Source organism: Sciurus vulgaris (assembly GCF_902686455.1).
Source record: "Sciurus vulgaris genome assembly, chromosome: 8".
NCBI classification, from domain to species: Eukaryota; Metazoa; Chordata; class Mammalia; order Rodentia; family Sciuridae; genus Sciurus; species Sciurus vulgaris.
Window position 1 is genome coordinate 109,785,403 of NC_136468.1, and position 22,137 is coordinate 109,807,539.

Here is a 22,137-nt window from a genome sequence, read left to right on the forward strand (position 1 = left end):
AGCAGTCACTGTGAAACAATTTGGCAGACTCGTAAAACTAAACACAGAATATGATACAATAATTCAATTACTTAATAATGGAATTATTAGTAATTCCATTACTTACCCCAAAGAACAGAAAAATGGGTAAACAGATACTTTTTCATAAATGTTCACAGCAGCAGAAATCACAATATTCAAAATTTGGAAATACCCCAAATGCTATGAATGGATTAATATATAAACAAATATACATTCAATGTATTGTTTATATACATATGATGGAATATTATTTAGCCATAAATAGGAATGTAGCACTGATATATACTACATCATGCTAAGTGAAATAAACCAAATATAAAATGATACATATTTTGTGTTTTCATTCATGTGGAATATCCAGAATAGGTAAATCTATAGAGACAGAAAGCCAAAAGGTAACAGACAGGGTCTCAGGGTAGAGGAGAATGGGAATAATTGCTTACAGTTTCTTTCTGAAGTAACTAAACTATTTTGGAACTAGATATAGTGGTTGCATAACTACTAAACTAAATGATACTAAACTTCACACTAAAATGGCCAATTTTATATCATATGAATTTGAACGCCGTAAAAAGAGTGAATAGTTTCATTCGATGCATGGGCCAGTATAAATTTGTGTAACATAGATGTAATTGAAGAACAAAGAGAGGGGACAGACTGAATAATGTAGAAAACAATAAATAAATAAATAAATAAATAAATAAATAAATGGCCAAAAGCCCTGAATTTAATGACATCCATAAACGAATAAGACAAAGAAACTCAGGATACACTCAATACAAAATTTACAAAGGTCTCCACTCTCAGGCACTAAAATCAAACTGTTGTAAACCCAAAATAAAAAGAAAATCTGAAAGGTATATAGGAAAAATACCCAAAACATGGCAGGCAGAATTTGGGGGGATTTATATGAATAGAAGCTCACTTTTAATCAGAAAAAAAAAAATTGTCTGCAGGAGATGGAACTATCATATTACAGAGATAGAAATAAATCGTACAACTAATAAAATATATTTCAACACTAAAGTTTAAAAAAAGATGTTTTCTAACAAAAAGTAAAGACATCAAGGATTATAATGCTGCACCAAAGGTAGGTTAAAGGAAGTTCCTTAGCCTGAACTTCTTAGAAGTACAAGTTTCTATTATCAGAATCAATTTATTATCTTGTCTGACACAATCAAAAATAATAGCAACTATGCAAAACACACGCAAAAGACATGGGCTATTGAATCACAAAGGAGAATGATCCATTAGAGATAGGAAACAAAAAAATATGAGTCCTACAATAGTAAGACTAAAATTAATAAGCAGTTGCCATTGATTACTGCTGCAAGTTTCCAAACTATGGTACAGGACACTGAGATAAAGCCCAGAAAGTCCCTGAATTGAAGAGAACAACAAGCTAAGAGTTCAAGAAAATCAAAACAGTGAGTTCTTAAGACTGTGTACCACAGATAAGATAACTGCACACAGAGAGAACTCTGGAGATGATCAGAACATCTCTCCCGAATATATAAAAGAAATCAGCACATGTGTGAGGAGGAAGCTAACCTCAGGCTGGAGAAAGAACCATTTATTTTGACAGCTTTAGAAGGAATGGTACCTGGTAATCATTCATGCAGAATAACTGTGCCTATTCCCACCAGCCAGAAAGGAAAACTCATAATTCACAGGCCACTGGGTAGAGGAATTAGGTGGGTAGAAGGAAATAATTACCTTTAGACTGAACACTGAACTAGGATTTCCTACCAAATTATAATAGCAAGACATAAAATGATCAAAAGAAGTTTGTAGGAACACAAAAACAGTCAGAACCAAATAACAAAATTCAAAACATTCGTAAACAAAGATGACCAGCATGAAAAGAGGCAGTGTTATGGTTTGGATTTGAGGTGTCCTGAAACAGACCCTGTGTTTATATAGGAATGTTCAGAGTTGAAATGACCACATTGTGAGAGCTGTAACCTAATCAGTCCATCCTGGTTTGAATGGACTAACAGGATAATTAATTGGCGTATGGCTGGAGGCAGTGAGTCACTGGGGGCATGCCCTAGAAAGATTCACCTTCCCTATGGCCCTTTCCCCTTTTCTCTCTGCTTCCTAACTACCAGAAGGGGAGCACTACTCCTCCACCACATGGTTCCACCATGATATTCTGCCTCACCTTGGGCCCACAGCAATGGACATAGTCCACCATGGACTAAACTTCTGAAACCATCAACCAAAATAAGTTTATTTTTTCTAAGTTGTTCTTGATATATATTTTTGTCCCAGCAATGCAAAGCTTACAAAATAGAAACTGATACCAAGAAATTACCATGAGTAACCTGATAGTGTGGTTCAGAAACTCTTGGGTCTGGTTTGTGGGAAGAACAAGAGTTTGAAGATGCAGACTGGAGAAGTTTTAGAATAAGGCAAGTGGAACTTCACTGATGATGCTGGTGGGAGCTCAGAAGGCCAGCAGGCAGACAGTAAAGACTGCTCAAGAGGTTTCAGAGGGGAATGAGAATTCTACTGGGAATTGGACTGGATGTCACTCATGTTATATTCTGGAAATTTTTTTTCCATGTTCTGAGATGTTATATAAGGTTGGATTTAAAGGTGATGGACTAATTAATCTGGTGGAGGAAATTTCAAGATAGCACAGCACTTAGGCAGTGTCATGAATTTTCCTGGCAGTTTTTAGCCAGGCTCACTGTAAGAACAGGGAACATAAAGCAGAGAACAAAAATTTTTTAAACTTGCAGTATGGCCAGAAAAAAGTGCATGGAAAACTGAAGCCAGAAAAGTATGTCTTTTTAAAACTATTTTTTTTTTTATATTTGCAGACTGCATTTTGATTCATTGTACACAAATGGGGTAAAACTTTTTGTTTTTATAGTCGTACACAATGTAGATTCACACCATTTGTGTAATCATACATGCACACAGGGTAATAATGTCTGTCTCAGTCCACTATCTTTCCTCACCCCAACCCCATTTCCCTCTACACAATCCAAAGTGCCTCCATTCTTCTTTTAGCAAACCCCTCATTATGTATCATCATCCACTTATCAGAGAAAACATTCAACCTTTGTTTTTTTGGAATTGGCTTATTTCACTTAGCATGATATTCTCCAACTCCATCCAAGTACCAGCAAATGCCATAATTTTACTCTTCTTTATCACTGAGTAGTATTCCATTGTGTATATATACCACAGTTTCTTTATCCATTCATCAATTGAAGGGCATCGAGGTTGGTTCCACAATCTAGTTATTGTGAATTGAGCTGCTATTAACATTGATGTGGCTGCATCACTGCAGTATGCTGATTTTAAGTCCTTTGAGTATAAACCGAAGAGTGGGATAGCTGGGTCAAATGGTGGGTTCATTCCAAGTTTTCTGAGGAATCTCCATACTGTTTTCCAGAGTGACTGCACCAATTTGCAATCCCACCACCAATGTAAAAGCGTGCCTTTTTCCCCACATCCATGCCAACAGTTATTACTGTATTCTTCATAATAGCCATTCTAGTTGGAGTAAGATAAAATTTTAGAGTGCATTTCTCTAATTACTAGAGATGATGAGCACTTTTTCATATATTTGTTAATTGCCTGTGTACCTTCTTCTGTGAAGTGTCTGCCCATTCCTTTAGCCCATTTATTGATTGGGTTCTTTGCATTTTCGGTGTGAAGTTTTTTATGTTCTTTATAAATTTTGGAGATTAGTGCTCTATCGGAAGTGTGTATGGAAAAAAGTTTCTCCCACTCTGTAGGCTCTCTTTTCACATTATTGTTTCCTTTGCTGAGAAACAGCTTTAGTTCGAATCCATCACATTTATTGATTTTTGCTTTGATTTCTTGTGCTTTGAGAGTCAAGTTAAGGAAGTCTGGTCCTAAGCTAACAAAATGAAGATTCGGGTCTACCTTTTCTTCTATTTGGTGAAGGGTCTCTGGTATAATTACTAAATAGATTCATTTTTAGTTGAGTTTTGTGCAGGGTGAGAGATAGGGATTTAATTTCATTTTACTTCATATGGACTTTCAGTTTTCCCAGCACCATTTGTTGAACAGGCTATCTTTTCACCATTGTATATTTTTGGCAGCTTTGCCTACTATGAGATAACTGTTCTTATGTAGGTTTGTCTCTGTGTCTTCTATTCTGTACCACTGATCTACCTATCTATTTTGGTGCCAATACCACGCTGTCTTTGTTACTATTGCTCTATAGTAGAGTTTAAGGTCTGGTATTGTGATACCTCCTGCATTACTCTTCCTGCTCAGGATTGCTTTGGCTATTCTGGGTCTTTTGTGCTTCCAGATGAATTCCATGATTGCTTTCTCTATTTCTATGAGGAATGTCACGGGGATTTTAGTTGGAATTGCATTAAATCTTATAGCACCTTTGGAAGTATGGCCATTTTGACAATATTAATTCTGCTATCCAAGAACATGAGAGATCTTTCCATCTTCTAAGAGTTTCTTTAATTTCTTTCTTTAGTGTTGTGTAGTTTTAATTGTAGAGGTTTTTCGCCTCTTTTGTTAGACTAATTCCCAAATATTTTTTTGAGGCTACTGTGAATGGAGAAGTTTTCCTAATTTCTTTCAGAAGATTCATCACTTATTAATAGAAATGCATTAGATTTATGTGTGTTGATTTTATATCCTGCTAATTTTGCTGAATTCATTTATTTGTTCTAGAAGTTTTCTGGTGGAGTTTTTTGGATGCTCTAAATATAGAATCATGGCATTGGCAAATGGTGATAGCTTGAGTTCTTCTTTCCTATTCGTATCCCTATAATTTCTTTGGTCTATTTAAATTGCTCTGGTTATTGTTTCAAGGACAATGTTGAATAGAAGTGGTGAAAGAGGACATCCCTGTCTTGTTCCAGTTTTTAGAGGGAATGCTTTCAGTTTTTCTCCTTTAAGAATGATGTTGGCCATGGGCTTATTAGCATAGATAGCCTTTACAATGTTGAGGTATGTTCCTACTATCCCTAATTTTTCTATTGTTTTGAGCATGAAGGGGTTCTGTATTTTGTTTAATGCTTTCTCTGAGCTATTAAGATAACCATATGATTCTTAACCGTAAGTCTACTGATAAGATGAATTCTATTTGTGGATTTCCAGATGTTGAACCAACCTTGCATCCCTGGGATGAACCCCACTTGATCATGATGCATTCTTTTTGATATGTTTTTGATGCAATTTGCCAGGATTTTGTTAACTTTATGCCAAGAATACAAATAACCCAATCAATAAATGGTCTAAAGAAATGAGCAGACACTTCACAGAAGAGGATCTACAAGTAATCAACAGATATATGAAAAAATGTTCAACATCTCTAGTAATAAGAGAAATGCAAATCAAAACTACCCTAAGATTCATCTCACCCCAATTAGAATGTCTACTATCAGGAATACAAGCAACAATAGGTGTTGGCGAGGATGTGGGGAAAAAGGTACACTCATACATTGCTGGTGGGTTTGCAAATTGGTGCAGCCACTCTGGAAAACAATATGGAGATTCCTTAAAGTACTTAGAATGGAAACACCAATTGACCCAGTTATCCCACTCCTTGGCCTATACCCAAAGAACTTAAAATCAGCATACTACAGAGATGCAGCCACATCAATGTTCATAGCTGTTCAATTCACAATAGCTATACTGTGGAACCAACCCAGATGCAGTTCAATTGATGAATGGATAAATAAACTGTGATATATATATATATATATATATATATCACACTTTATATATATATATATATATACACACACATACATACATACACACACACACATACAGAATGGAATATTATTCAGCCATAAAGAAGAATAAAAGAATAAAATTATGGCATTTGCAGGTAAACTGAGATGGAGGTGGAGAATATCATGCTAAGTGAAATAAGTCAATCCCAAAAAACCAAAGGCTGAATGATTTCTCTAATAAGTGGATGATGATACATAATGGGGGTGGGGGAGGTAAGAGAAGAATGAAAAGGATGTCATATAGACAAAAATGAGGGGTGGGGAGGGGGCGTTAGAAGGAAAGATAATAGAATGAGACAAACATCATTACCTTACGTACATGTATGAAGATGGAAATGGTATGATTCTACCGCATGTACAACCAGAGAAATGATAGTTATACTCCATTTGTGTACGATGAATAAAAATTTTTTTAAAAAAAGAATTTTTGCATACATGTTCATCAGAGATATTGGTCTAAAGATTTCTTTCCTTGATGTGTCTTTGTCTGGTTTGGGCATCAGGGTGATAAAATGAGGTTCATAAAATGAGGTTGGAAGGGTTCCCTCCTTCTCTATTTCATGGAATACTTTGAGGAGTATTGCTACTAGTTCTTCTTTGAAGGTCTTGTAGAACTCAGCTGAGAATCCGTTTGGTCCTGGGTTTTTCTTAGTTGGTAGGGTTTGGATGGCATCTTCTATTTCATTGCTAGAAATTAATCTGTTTAAATTGTGTATGTCCTCCTGATTCAGTTTGGGAGGATCATATGTCTCTAAAAATTTGTCAATGTCTTTGAGATTTTCTGTTTTGTTGGAGTATAGATTTTCAAAGAAGATTCTAATTATGTTATGTATTTCAATGGTGTCCCTCATGATGTTTCCTTTTTCATCACAAATTTTAGTAATTTGAGTTTTCTCTCTCCTCCTCTTTGTGAGTGTGGATAAGGATTTATCTACTTTGTTTACTTTTTCAAAGAACCAATTTTGTTTTGTTGATATTTTGAACTGTTTCAATTTCACTGATTTCAGCTCTGATTTTAATTATTTCCTGTCTTCTACTACTTTTGGTGTTGTTCTGTTCTTCTTTTTCTAGGGCTTGGAGATGTAATGTTAGGTCATTTAGTTGTTGACTTTTTATTCTTTTCGTGAATGCATTCCATGCAATGAATTTTCCTCTTAATACTGCTTTCAGAGTGTCCCAGAGATTTTGATATATTGTATTGTTGTTCTCATTTAGGTCTAAGAATTTTTTAATCTCCTCCCTGATGTCTTCTGCTACCCATGCTTCATTCAATAGCAATTTAGTCTCCAGGTGCTGGAGTAGTTTCTGCTTTTTTGATTTTACCATTGATTTCTAATTTCATCCCATTATGATCTGATAGAATACAAGATAGTACCTCTATTTTTTGTATTTACTGAGGGTTGCTTTATGGTATAACATAAGGTCTATTTCAGAAAAGGATTCTTATGCTGCTGAGAAGAAGTGTTTTCGCTTGTTGATAGATGAATTATTTTATATATGTCTGTTAGGTCTAAGTTTTTCATTGTGTTATTGTGTGCTAAGGTTTCTTTGTTCAGTTTTTGTTTAGAAGATTTATCCAGTGGTGACAGAGGTGTGTTAAAGTCATCCAAAATTATTGTGTCCATTTGGTTCCTGGAATTGAGAAGGATTTGTTTAATGTACCTGGATACACTGTTGTTTGTGGTATAAATATTTATGATCATTATGTCTTGCTGATTTATGGTTCCCTTAAGCGTACAAAAAGTCCTTCTTGATCTCCTCTAACTTTGGCTTGACTTACAGTTGATCTGATGTAATGATGGAAACCCCCACTTTATTACTGAGCCTATGTGAATGGTACCTTTTTTCCCATCCTTTCACCTTTACTCTGTGGATGCCTTTTTCTATGAGATGAGTCTCTTGAAGGCAGCATAATATTGGGTGTTTCTTTTTAATCCAAACTTCCAGTCTATGTCTTTTGATTAGTGAGTTTAGGCCACTAATATTCAGGGTGATTATTGAGATATGATTTGTATTCCTGATCATTTTGGCTTATTTTTGGTTTTTAACTTGGCTTGGTTTTTAGCTTTAGGGTAGTTCCTCCCTTTGTTGTCTTACATTGTTGTCTTTCATTTTCTCTGCATGGAATAATTTTCTGAGAATGTTTTGTAGCACAGGCTTTCTATTTGTAAATTCTTTTAACTTTTATCATAGAATGATTTTATTTCGCCCTCAAATTTGAAAATTAGTTTTGTTGAGTATAAGATTTTTGGTTGGCAAACAAGTTCTTTCAGAGCTTGCAATGTGTTATTCTAGGCCCTTCTAGCTTTTATGGTCTGGGCTGAGAAATCTGCTGATATTTGTATTGATTTCCCTCTATATGTAATAAGGTGCTTTTCTCTTGCAGCCTTTAAAATTCTATCTTTATTTTGAATGTTAGTCATGTTCATTATAATGTGCCTTGGTGTGGATCTGTTGTAATTTTGTACATTTGGTGTTCTATAAGCCTCTTGTGGTTGATTTTTCATTTTATTCTTCAGGTTTGGGAAATTTTCTGGTATTATTTCACTCACTAGTTTGTTCATTCATTTGTTTTGTGTCTCTGTACCTTCCTCAATCCCGATATTTTTTAAATTTGGTCTTTTCGTGATGTCCCATAATTCTTGGGTGTTCTGTTCATAATTTTGTACCATCTTCTCTGTTTGGTCAATTTTATTTTCAAGATTAAATATTGTGTCTTCATTGTCTGAGGTTCTCTCTTCCAAATGATCTAGTCTGTTGGTGATGCTTTCTATTGAGTTTTCATTTGGTGTATTATTTCCTTCATTTCAAGGATTTTTTTTTTCGAAATCTCTATCTCTTTATTGAAATGATCTTTTGCTTCCTGCAGTTGCTCTTTTAACTGGTTATTGGAGCAATCCTTCCTTGCCTGTATTTGCTCTCTTATCTCATCCTTTGCTTCTCAGATCATTTTAATTATGTGTATTCTGCTCCTTTTCTGACATTTCTTCTACCATGCTGTCATTGGACTCTATAAGACAGAATCTTGGTTTGTTTGGAACACTTTCTTCCCGTGTTTTTTCATGTTGTTCATGTATCTTCCCCTCTAGAAGTATGGATCTGGGCTATTGCTGTTTTCCCCCAAAGGCTTATAGTGACCCTGCAGGTTTCTAAAACCTCTACTTTAAGGGGGAGATCAACATTAGCAGCACCCAGTACAGACAATATGCAAAACCAAACAGCCCCTATGAAGATGTTAACAGTATTGTCATAATAAACAGAGAGGATGAGTTCAATTATTATTTACAGTATAACCAACAGATTTTCAATGAGGTCTACAGTTTCTAATGTTGGGTAAAGAAGAGGTGTAGGATGTAATGTTAATAGGATAAGAAAATATATACTACCAAAAGTGCTATACAGATTCAATGCAATTCCAATTAAAATCCCAATGATGTACTTCATAGAAATAGAGCAAGCAGTCATGAAATTCATCTGGAAGAATAAGAAACCTAGAATAATTAAAGCAATCCTTAGCAGGAAGAGTGAAACAGGGGGTATCGCAATACCAGAACTTCAACTATACTACAGAGCAATAGTAACAAAAACGGCATGGTATTGGTACCAAAATAGACAGGTAGATCAATGGTACAGAATAGAGGACACGGACACAAACCCAAATAAATACAATCTTCTCATACTAGACAAAGGTACCAAAAATATGCAATGGAGAAAAGATAGCCTCTTCAACAAATGGTGCTGGGAAAACTGGAAATCCATATGCAACAGAATGAAACTAAACCCCTATAAAAACTGCACAAAATCACCCTGCACAAAACTCAACTCAAGATGGATCAAGGACCTTGGAATCAGACCAGAGATCCTTCATCTTATAGAAGAAAAAGTAGGTCCAAATCTTCACCTTGTTGGCTTAGGATCAGACTTCCTTAACAGGACTCCCATAGCACAAGAAATAAAAGTAAGAATCAATAACTGGGATAGATTCAAACTAAAAAGCTTTCTCTCAGCAAAGGAAACTATCAGCAATGTGAAGAGAGAGCATACAGAGTGGGAGAAAATCTTTGCCACTCATACTTCAGATAGAGCACTAATTTCCAGAATATATAAAGAACTCAAAAAATTCTACACCAAGAATACAAATAATCCAATAAACAAATGGGCTAAGGAAATGAACAGACACTTCACAGAAGAAGATCTACAAGTGATCAACAGATATATGACAAAATGTTCAACATCTCTAGTAATAAGAGAAATGCAAATCAAAACCATCCTAAGATTCCATCTCACCCCAATTAGAATGGCGATTATTAAGAATACAAGCAACAATAGGTGCTGAAAAGGATGTGGGGAAAAAGGTACACTTACACATTGCTGGTGTGGCTTCAAACTAGTGCAGTCACTCTGGAAAGCAGTGTGGAGATTCCTTAGAAAACTTGGAATGGAACCACCATTTGACCCACTCCTTGGCCTATACCCAAAGGACTTAAAATTAGCATACTACAGAGATACAGCCACATCAATGTTCATAGCTGCTTGATTCATAATACCCAGATTGTGGAATCAATCTAAATGTCCCTCAGTTGATGAATGGATACAGAAACTGTGGTGTATATATATGTGTATATATATATATATAATGGAATACTACTCAGTTGTAAAGAATAATAAAATTATGGCATTTGCACACAAATGGATGAAATTGGAGAATATCATGCTAAGTGACATAAGCTAATCTCAAAAAACCAAAGAACAAATGATCTTGCTGATAAGCGGATGATGACACATATTGGGGTGGGTTGGAGCGGGGCAAGAATGGAGGAAAGAGGGACCGTATAGAGGGAAAAGAGGGGTGGGAGGGGTGGGGGGAAGGGAAAAAATAACAGAATGAGTCAAAAACTATTACGCTATGTAAATATATGATTATACAAATGGTATGCCTCTACTTCATGTACAGAGAAACAAGATGTATCCCCTTTGTTTATAAGAAAAATAAATTTAAAAAAAGAAAATACATAGGTGTACAAGATTGTAGGAAGAGTGAAAGCATAATCAAAAGAAGTTGGTTGTTAGCATGAGAAAAGGGAGAAAGAGAGACTGAGGAAACAGGAAAACAAAAGAGAAAAAGAATGAGAAAAATAATTAAAATTTTCAAAAAGGATTAAAAAAAATTACACTACAACAGTCATTACTCTTCAAACCTCTCAGTCTTCAATAGCCTAATATATGAGAGGTACCTCACAATGAGCTTCAAGTCTCCAGCAGGCATCTCAGGATAGGATTTGCTCCTTCTAAAGATGGCGACTTCTGCTTCCAGGATAATCCAAGATGGCTGCACTGCCTTCCAAACATGTTGGCAAATGGGGAGCTGCAGTGCAGGGTGTGGATCCAGAAGGTGCAGTGAGGTCTTTTGGGCCGGGGTCCTCAGGTCCTGGCTGTTGTCCCAAAATGGCAGCAGCCAAGTACAACCAAACCTGCAGGTACTGTGACAGTGGACTTCCAGGCAACGGCGGTCAGTAGGTGGTCCACTGGTGGTCCACAGGTGGCCTGTAGGCTAATGGTGCATGATTGGCAGGTGGACCTTGCATGGTGGGTGATGGGTTAGTGAAAGGCAGGTGATAGGTAGGCAAGAGGCAGGCAAATAGTGGATGATAGGCAGTAGTGAACAATCTGCACTCAAAAAGTACACAATATGCTGGCAGACGGTGGGTGATCGCAGTGGACAAATGTGGTAAACGGGATTGATGAGCAGCAGAGACTGCCTCACAGAGAAACAGACTTTCCTCTGCTTGAAACTTGAGTCACAGAGTGATAAGGAATGCAGCCTCCCTCTAGTCTGCCATCTTGGATTTTCTAAGCATGTTTGTTGAAGAAATTACAGCAACTAAAGTGATGCTAAGTACTTTGTACAGACAATAGGAAAGATGCCTGAGGGCAATTTAGAAATTTGCAAGACTGCATACTTTGAATGCTCAAAGGTTTAGAAAGGAAAATTCCAATGCACAGGGGAACGTGGGATGTGGTTCCCCTGTGCTCAGTCACCTCCACACTCAGAGGCTGCAGCAGTCATGATTCTCAGAGCTAGCAGAAGATCCTGGCATCATCCACATGGTGCTGGTTTTGCAGAAATACAGGATGCAAGAGTAAGGGGGTCATTGAGGCTTCCCCTGAGATTACAAAGAAAGGCCTGGGAGTCAGGCAAAGTATGGCAGGGTTGTAATCCCTGGGAGCAGCCTCTAAAAGGGTGATGTGTGAACTTGTAAAGATGAAGCTGAAGTTGGAATGGATACTCCAGGAATTAAAAGAATCCATGAATGTTGTCTGCTAAGGAAAGCTGGTGACTGAAGATTACACCAGTCTAAAAGCAAGGTCTCATGGCTGCAACCAGCAAGTCCAAAGGGGTGGGCTGTCTAAGCTCTTTGGAGAGAACATCTCATGACAATGTGTACTAGGTAGCAAATGTGGCTATGGGACTTGTTTGCGCAGCTGAGTTCTGATAGTGTGTTGGCTCCATCCCTTCATTCTATGCCCTTATTCTCCCTTTTGGAATGGGAATGCTTACTCTGTGCCACTGTATATTGTATATATATATAACTTACTTTTGATCTTCATGAAGACTCAAGAGTCAAGAGTTTGCCTTGAGTTTCCGATGAGCTTGAGATCTCTGGACAATTCTGGAACCATTAAGACTATAGAGACTTGGAGATGGATTTTGCTTTGGGGGATGAACCTGAGCTTTTGTGGGTCAGGGGGAAAATATCATGGTTTGGATATGAGGCAAACCCCAAAGCTACTGTGTTTATGCAGGAATGTTTAAAGATGAAATGATTAGACTGTGAGAACTGTAACATAATCAGTCCATCCTAGTTGGACTAATTAGATGGTAATTATAGGCAGTTTGAGCATGGCTGGTGGAGGTAGTCACTGGAAGAATCCCCTGGAATGGTTCATATTTCCTATGATCCCTTCCCTTTTTTCTCTCTCCTTCTTGGCTGCCATGAGATAAGCTGCACTCCTTCACCACTCCCTTCCACCATGATGTTGTGTCTTACCTTGGGCCCATAGGCAATGGACTCAGCAGAACATGGACTACAATTCTGAAACCATGAGCTAAAATAAATTCTTCCTCCTTAAAATTTTTCTTGTGACCTATTTTGGTCACAGCAACTGAAAGCTGACTAACATAGGCAGGAGAATATAAGCCATAATGAGGATAATCAAATAATCAGAATCAGAACCAAGATGATCAAATAATTGGGCACTGAAAAATACACAAAGCATTATTGAAAAAAACTGAAAACAACCTAAATAAACATTATGTATTCATGAATAGGAAGACAATATTATTAAGCTATTAATATTACCTAAAGTAATCTATGGATGCAATGCAATCCCTTTTGGAATGTCACTATCCCTTTTTGAAGAAATGGAAATGGCAATCCTCAAACTCATATGGAATAGACAAAATAATCACTGAATAGAACAAAGTCATAGTACGAATCTCTTATTATTTCAAAAATTACTATAAAGCTATAACAATAAAAATAGTGTGATACTGCCATAAGGACAATCATATAAACCAGTGAAACAGAAATTAGTTCATCTATGATGAACTGATTACAGATAAGGGTTCCAAGTACACTAGTTATGGAAATAATTGTGTTTTCAACAAATAATGCAGGGACAATTAGTATTCCACATGTGGAAGGAAAAAATGGACCCGGCACCTCACATCATATACACTTACTAACTCAAACTGGATCTACGTCATAAAGAAGAGCTAAAATTTTAAAATTCCTAGCGGGGGAAACACAGGGAAAAAACTTGATAACTTAGGATAAGGCAATAGATTCTTTGCTATGATCAAAAACATCAAGAAAAAGATAATTTGGAAATCATTAAAACTAAAAACATGTATATAACAAAGTACAACTGGAAAAGTAGAAATGTTTATAGGGTCTATGTCTAACCAGCACAACATGTAAGTCTAATCATAAGAAAACTGGAGTGATTATATTAATATAAAACAAAGCAAATTTTAATACAAGGAGTATTATAAGGTACATGTAGGCATATTATACAATGATGGAGGTGTAACAGAGGTCCACAAAATCTATTTTGTTAGCTATTAATATAATCACTCCAGTTTTCTTATGATAGTCCTTCCTGTTCTCAGACTTATTTGAAAAGGAACACAGTTTTTCTTTTCATTTCCTCTTCTCCACCTGCCCCTCCCTTACCTGGGGCCTGGAAACAAGATTAACTTTTCCCATCTGCCTCTGAGAACACGCCCACCACAGGAACCATGTAATTCATAATTGGGGGATGGGTCAGAAGATCTAAGGAATGGTTACCTCTGAAATTACCAAGTGAATCACAATCCACAGTCTGGACACACCTGGAATACAGACTTTGAAGACTTTCTTTAAAAGCCTTCTGCTTTCCCTGATGGGCAGAACCACAGGCTTTGAGACATGTGTCCCCTGTGCTTTTCCTTTGCTAGCAAAACAATAAACCTTCTCTTTCCATTTTCTCAACACCTTCCTTATTAAATTGGCATGAACGGGGCACTGGGGACAAGGACTGAACACTTGGTAACAGAGGGTCAAATCACATGCATGAAAATCAATCCTAAATGTCTATTTATCTAATTACTGAATTTAAAAATATAGAGAACTACTAAAAGCAGTTTAGTAGCAATGGATAAATTCACAACTATAGCTGGGAGCTTCAAACACTAAACTCTCACAAACTGATATAAGAAATTGAAAATATAAACAATAGGGAAGCTGTGCATGGTGGCCCACACCTATAATCCCAGCTACGTGGAGGCTTCCATAGAAGACTTTCAAATCAGAGGCCAACGTGTGCAACTTAAGATACCTTCCTTCACTTGTCTAACTTGCCTAACATGTGCAAGGCCCTAGGCTCAATACCCTGAATCACAAAACTAAACAAAAAGAAGAGGAATACAGAAGATTTAACGTCAGTAAACATGAACATCCATCAAGATATGTTACATTCTGAGCCACAAAACAATTCAAAACCACTCAAGAGTTAAAGTAATATAGAATAAAAATTATAAACAGAAGAAATTTAGTTGTAAATAAACACATATATACTGGAAATTTTCAGATATATGGGATTTAAAAAAAAAAAAACTGCTGAATATGACCTGGGTCAAAAGACATTACAAAAAATATTTGGACTGACTGAAAACTTGAAATATCAAAAAAAAAAATACAAATAGTGTGATACAGTTAAAATGACATTAGAGAAAACTATGTAGCTTTAGATACTTATATAAGGAAAAAAGAAAAGTATCAAATCAAAGTTCTATGCTACACTGGAACACATTAATTTCCAGATAAGAATGAAAGAAAACAGTTTAGAAAATGCTAAAGGTATGAGCCAAAATTAATGAAACAGAAAACAGACAAATAAGGGAAAAACTAAATGCTGGTTCTCTGAAAAGATTAATAAAAATTATTGGGAGATAAATGAGTGATATTAGGAATGTATAAGAAAATATCACTATAGATCTTATGACCCATTAGAGAGAAAAGAATACTTTGATCAATTTTCAGAATAAATTTGAACATAAAAATGGGCACAAGTTATCAAAATAGGATCATAAAATCTGAAAAGTTCTACTGTGATTAATCATTGACTTGTCATTAAAGTTCTTCCCACTGGGAGTTACAATGTTGCTATTGTGGTCTAGTCCCCCAATACCCATTTATCTCACTGATGACAAATATGAAATCAGACCAAAATGAAATATTTACATGGGACTGGGAAAGGGGAAATACTGAGGAATAATGCTGGCCAGATTATATTGTTCCATTGTGCTTATGCACAAATATGTAAAAATGAATCCCATCATTATGTTTATAACATCACTAAAACATATGAAAAAAAGCAAAGGAAATTAAGATAATTTAAAAGGGTAGTTGAAGAAGCAAGTAACAAAGGGAAAAGTATCCTATTTGTTCTAATTGTTTTCTCTCACAGAGAAACTATGAGGTGGGTTGCGTTCTAGCAACACAATGCAGGTACATGAAACTATGTTAGACATCTTTCTGGACAATGGGACCAAGCAATGAAGCCTGAGGACATGATCAGATGAAGCCAAAATATTGTACAAAATACTAAGAAACAGCTGTGCTTATTCTGTGTATGACTCTAGATTAGGCTCGGTCAACTTCTTCAACTACATTTACATAGGATATATCCAAATCAGTATTAAAATACTCAGAAAACTGAACTGAAATTTGAAACCATTTAAGTCTCATGCTAACCCTTGAACATATGTATACAAGAAAGGCCAGCATAGTAAAGTCTTTGCGAATTGAACAGGATATTGGAATTGTAGTAAACAGAATAAAAGAATTCATGAACTATGATATATATTATCAAGAGAAAAGACTAATAGCAAACTTCAAGAGGACAAATGTTTGAAATATCAGACAATGACTTTGAAGCAACTATAATAAATTCCAAGAAAAATATTAAAGAACATCTGAAATAAATGAAAAGATAGTAAATCTTAGATAAACAGAAGTGATAAAAAATAAAAATTCAAAATTTAAATACAGAATAACTGCAATAAAACTTTACTGGTAAAATTAACAGAAGAATGGAGAACAGGAGAAAAAAAACCACTTTAAGACAGATTGATTAATTTATCAAACTGAACAGTAAAAATTAAAAAATAATAGGGGGAGAAAAGATCAAGTCTTGGACACTTATACTATTAACAGATATAACCAATGGGTAAAATTGTCTTTACAAAAGGGAAACTTGAAAAGATGGGAGAGGGGCAACAGATAAGGCAGCAAACATATGATAACATGTCATGTGGCGAAAACCATAAATTTAAAGATTGAAGAATCTCAGGGAGCCTCAAAAAAGATAAATTTACAGAAAACCATACCTAGAAACATCATAATTGAAATGTAAATACAATAAAAATTTGGAAATTTGGTACAGGAAAATAACAAATTATATACAAGGAAAAAACAATTCAAATCACTGGGAATGTTTTAACAAAATCTATGTTGGTCAGAAGACAGAACAGAACTTTGAAGGGATGAGAAAAACAAACACAAAATCAAACCCTGAATAGCATACTCAGTAAAACTATATTTCAAGAAATGAAGAACACATAGAAAAATAGAAGTCATCTTGAGATACCAGGAAAATAAAACAATTTGCCACCAGCATACCTTCTCCACAATAACTGCTAATGGAAATTCTTTTAGATGAAACAAAATAAAAGAGGGAAAATCTTCAGGAAAAAAAGAAGAGCATAAGTACTAGTGAACTTTTGAATAATTAAAGAAGACTATTTGTTTTTCTTCTTAAGTCCTTTAAAATAGGTAAGACTCTTTAATTCCAAAATACAATACTGTTTGGAAGATTTTTAAACATTACATGAAATGTACATGACAAAACAAATAGTGAAAAGGTAGAGGCACATCAATGATTCTAAGTTTTCTACTTTTATGTGAAGTACAATATTAATTCTAAGTAGACAACAAAATTATAGTTTGCTGTAATTTATATAAATATATAAAAATATAAAGGAAAATTAAATAGATTAAATATAACTGAAATGCAATTAAATATACTAACTATAATATTAAAAATATTCAAAAAATATTTAAAAAGCAGCAAAGGAGAACCAAAGAACAAAGGAGACAAATAGAAAATAACAAAAATAATATAAACAGTTCAAAGTTCAAGTTTAAAAAAGTAAGACGCAAATACAATCTGTCTACAATATATACAAATAGGCTAAAAGTAAGTGAAAGTAGGAAAAGTCTTATCATGCAAATAATAAGAATAAGAATTTGGGAACTGCTATAATAATATTAAAAAAACTCAAGCAAAAGAACAATTTGTCATATTGTTAAAATGAGCAATTATTCAGGAGAATTTAAAGAGTTAAATCTCTATGTGCCTAATAACAGTTTTAAAATGGAAGAAGCAAAAACTGATCTGATTAAAGTTTTAAGTAGATAAGTACACTATCAGTAAACATATTTTACACTAGTAATCACTTTAATCTGCTTATATTTATAAAACACTACATTCAATAACTACAAAATACCCAATTTTTCGGATCAGTTATGGTATCTTCACCAACATAAACCATATGTGATGGGTTATAAAACCAATCTAATTAAATGTCCTATGAGTATAAATATCAAGAATAATGAGATATAGGCTGAACATCTCTTGAGCATGTATGTGAAGCCATAGTGGAAAATTCCACACTTCACCTTACATGACAAGTTGTAGTTAAAACACTGCAAAAACTCAACTTGAGGCCTTGTGTGCAAAGTGCATATGAAGCATAAATACATTCTGTGTTTAGACTTGGATCCCTTCTTAAAGACATCTCATTCTGGTATACATGACAATTCCAAAATAAAAAAAAAAAATCTGAAGTCCAAAACACTTCTGTTTTCAAGCATTTTAGATAACCTTTAATATGTGAAAATATTTTCAGTTTTACTACAGTGAAAATATACAATGAAATTAATGGGATGAATATAAAAACAACATTTAAAATAAATTTAATGATTACGCATGTGAATTTTATTTTAAAAAGGAAGATTTAAAAGTCAGTACACATACAAAATTCAAAGAAATATACAAAAATTTCCATGAGTTTTGCAAAGTAGCAAGAGGCAAGGCCAATTAACTAAAGCAACAAAATTACTAAATGATAACTTTGAGCAATTGCAAATCAAAATTAAAACCACAACACAACTTAAAGCAGCTATCTACAAAGTAAAATTAACTAGATATGAATCTATAACATATATATGGTAACTATAAACCACTAATGAAAGAAATGAAAGAACACCTAAATAAATGGACACACATTATATTCAAGGATTAGATTTAAGTTAGTAAAATGATAAAAATTTCAAAACTCCTAAACTGATCTATTAACATACATCCTATCATAATATCAGAAGGATTTTTTTTATAAATACAGATATGCTTATTTTAAATTTTCTATAAGCAAAGGGATTAGAAGCTGAAACAGGAAACAGCACCATAAGAGAAAAAAAACTGGGAAAGATCAGTCCACTAGTTTTAAGACTTAATAGGTATAGTAATAAAGACTGTTGTTAGTGAAGGCATCACACGTAGATCAATGGCACAGACTTCTAAACTGGTTAACTGCAACATGTACAGAAGGACAAAATAATACCAATGCTACAGAAACACTTTGAAAGATAGCACAGAAGGAGGAAACAATGCCCAACTCATTTTATAAGGTCAATATAACCTTAATCTGAAAACTTGAATAAGACATTATAAAAAATTAAATACTCTCTTGAGAAAGTTGTAAATATTAACAAATCAAATCAAACAATAAATAAAATAATCAATAGCATGGAGGGTTTGGCCCAGAAAGAAAGGTTGATTCAACATTGGAAAAATTAATCAAAGCAAATAATACTAATATAGTAAAGAAGATACAAAACATTTATTTCAGGAGATAGAGAAAAAGCACTGGGAAATTTGCTATTCATGATAAATATTTAAGAAAAAGAGTAGCAGTAGGGAACTGCTTCCAACTGACAAAGAACATCTAAGAAAATTCTACAGCTAACATCATGATTAAGAGTGAAAGAGTTGTTTTATCTCTAATCCTGGAACAGGGCAAGAGTGGCTTCTTTTCCTATTTCTATATAACACTATACTAGAGAACTAGTCATTACAATAAAGCAAGTAAAAGAAATAAAAGGCATGGATAATAAAAATGAATAAGACTGTCAATAGATGCTAGGTTTATTTATGTAAAAAAATAACTATGAGCTCTAATCATTAATAAGCAGTGCCATAGTATCCAGGTTAGTACTAAAAACTCTATTCTTATAAGCTAACTGGAAAATTAAATCATTAAAACAATTCCATCTATACTATAGAAAATAAAATATAACATCCTTATGAGGAAATCTAAGAAATGGATTTGTTAAAATTGCACACTGAAAACTACAAAATGTCCTTGAAATCAATTTCAAAGAATTTACAAAACTGGAGGATCACCATATTCAATGTTAGAAGACTAAATGTGCTGAGATGACAAATACAATTAATTTTTTATCTGGAGTTAATGATATCAAATTAGAAATTGACATGCTGTTTCTAAAATGTATATAGTAAATTCAAAGTACAGAGTAACAAAAGCAATTTTTAAAATAAGAACAAAGTTGAAAGATTAACCTACGTGATTTCAACAGCTACTATATAAAGCTATAGTAATCAAAACAGGTATTTGTGAAATGGTAGGCATATAGATGAATATAGCTGAATTAAAAACATACAAATATGGTCAGCTACATTTCTGACAAGACATAATACAGCATTTTAATGGAGAAAGGAAAGTTTGCTCAATAAATGGTGCTAGACAATTAAGACATGATGACTTTTATGGTTAAAAAAACACTTTTGACTCTTACAACAAAAATTAAATCAAACTTGGTCACAGAATAAAATGTACAATCCAAAAATACTACTCAAAAATACTGGAGAAAGTCCTTCTGATTGTAGAGTAGGAAAAGATTTATTAGAACATAAACATACCATTACAAAATAAGGAATTAATGAAATGGACTTCTCCAACTTCTTCTTTTGAAAACAAAAATGCAAGCAATAATCTGGGGAAAATACTCATAACATGTTTTAGAAAAGAATTTTCCCATATTATATTAAGAACTCTTACAAGTTGATAATTATATGACCATCAACTTTTTAAAAAATTGGAAAGCTGTTTGAACAGAAATAGTGCAAAAGAAGTATCAAGAGTCACGAGAAACTTGAGAAGGTGCTCAAAATATCTTATAGTCAGAAAACGAAAATTAAAACCACAGTAAACTACCATAACAAACACACACAAGAACTGCCAAAATTAAGAAGACTGAAAATTATCTAATGCTTTGGAAAAGATCTTGAGCAACCAAAGCTCCCAAGTATTGCTGACTTAATTGAAATTTATGGCCACATTAAAAAATGATTTGGATTTTCTTTTATGAAGTTAAACATACACTTACCGTATGACCCAGCAATCACAGTCATAGGTATTTTCCAAGGAGAACTGAAAACATATGTCCACACAAAGACTGGTACAGGAATGTTCATAGCAGCTCTATTTGTAATGGCCTAAAACTGGAAACAACCCAAATGTCTATCATCAGGTGAATGGATAAATAAATAAAATGTGGTATCTCCATACAATGAGATACTACTCAGCAAAAGAGGAACTATTAACGCATGTAACAATATGGATGAATCTAATAATCATGCTGAGTGAACAAATTCAGACAAAAGAATATATACTGCATGACTCCATTTATAGAAAAATTTAGGAATGTATGCAAACATAAAGTGATACAAAGTATATGAATACTTGTCTGGGACTGAATGTTAAGGAAGAGTTCATGAAAAAAGCATAAGCAAAACTCAGGGCATAATACATTTCTTGGCCAGAGTAATTGATTCATCAGCATATATATCTCGAAGCAATTAAACTGTGTAAATTCAACATGCAATTAATTGTATGTCAATGCTGAGCAACAAAGACAGTTGCAGGAGTCACTTCAGGTAAAATCTTATTTATTGACAGATTATCATGCAAAACAATTACTATTTACCTGTATAAATGTTAAAAATTTCAAATGTGTGAAATAGGATAAAAAAATCACCAACCTATGATGGGGAAAACAATGAAAGAATTAAATATTTGAGAGGAGAATTATTTAAATTTTATACTAGCCATTTAAGAAAAACCAAGAAGAAGAAAACAGCAATTCATTTTTGAAACAGTAGTGCCCTAGTATTAAACTATTTCACATTGTTTACAAGAAAATACTATAAACCAAAGTCCCTCATGAATGTAGACATAAAAATGTAACAGTATTAGCATATCCAGTTAAGCAATATATAAGGGGGATAAAAATGATTATGTTGGGCTAAAGATGTTTCCCAGTGGTAGAGTGCTTACCTAATATGCATGAGGTCCTTTGTTCTATTTTCAGCATGGCACTACTGCACACATACAGATACACACACACACAAAACTAATCATGTGTAGCTTACAGTACATGTAAGATTGTTTTAGCATTTGTATATCAGTTGATACCTCAAAAAAACATAATAAAAGATTTAAAAATATGATCATCTCAACTGATGTGTAAAAGACATTTAAATAAATTCAACCTCATTTATGATTAAAAATAAAAATAGGGAATAGAAGAGAATTTTCTTCATCAAACTGATTAATGTACAAAAAGTCTAAAACTGGTGGTGCAATGAGGAAAAAGACACATCAAAAAGGAAGATCTTC

At 34.1% G+C, this 22,137-nt stretch overlaps 1 protein-coding gene across 4 annotated transcripts in view; it reads right to left on the bottom strand.

Moving 5' to 3' along the window:
- Positions 1 to 22,137, bottom strand: part of ZPBP (zona pellucida binding protein) — a 106,697-nt gene that overhangs the window by 17,619 nt on the left and 66,941 nt on the right. The window contains exon 8 of one of the 4 annotated variants that reach the window (XR_013765510.1): positions 20,846 to 20,960. The exons of the other annotated variants lie outside the window; for them this stretch is intronic. The gene's annotated coding sequence lies outside the window, so the exon portion shown is untranslated. The remainder of the gene's footprint in view (positions 1 to 20,845; positions 20,961 to 22,137) is intronic. 4 annotated transcript variants of the gene reach the window in all.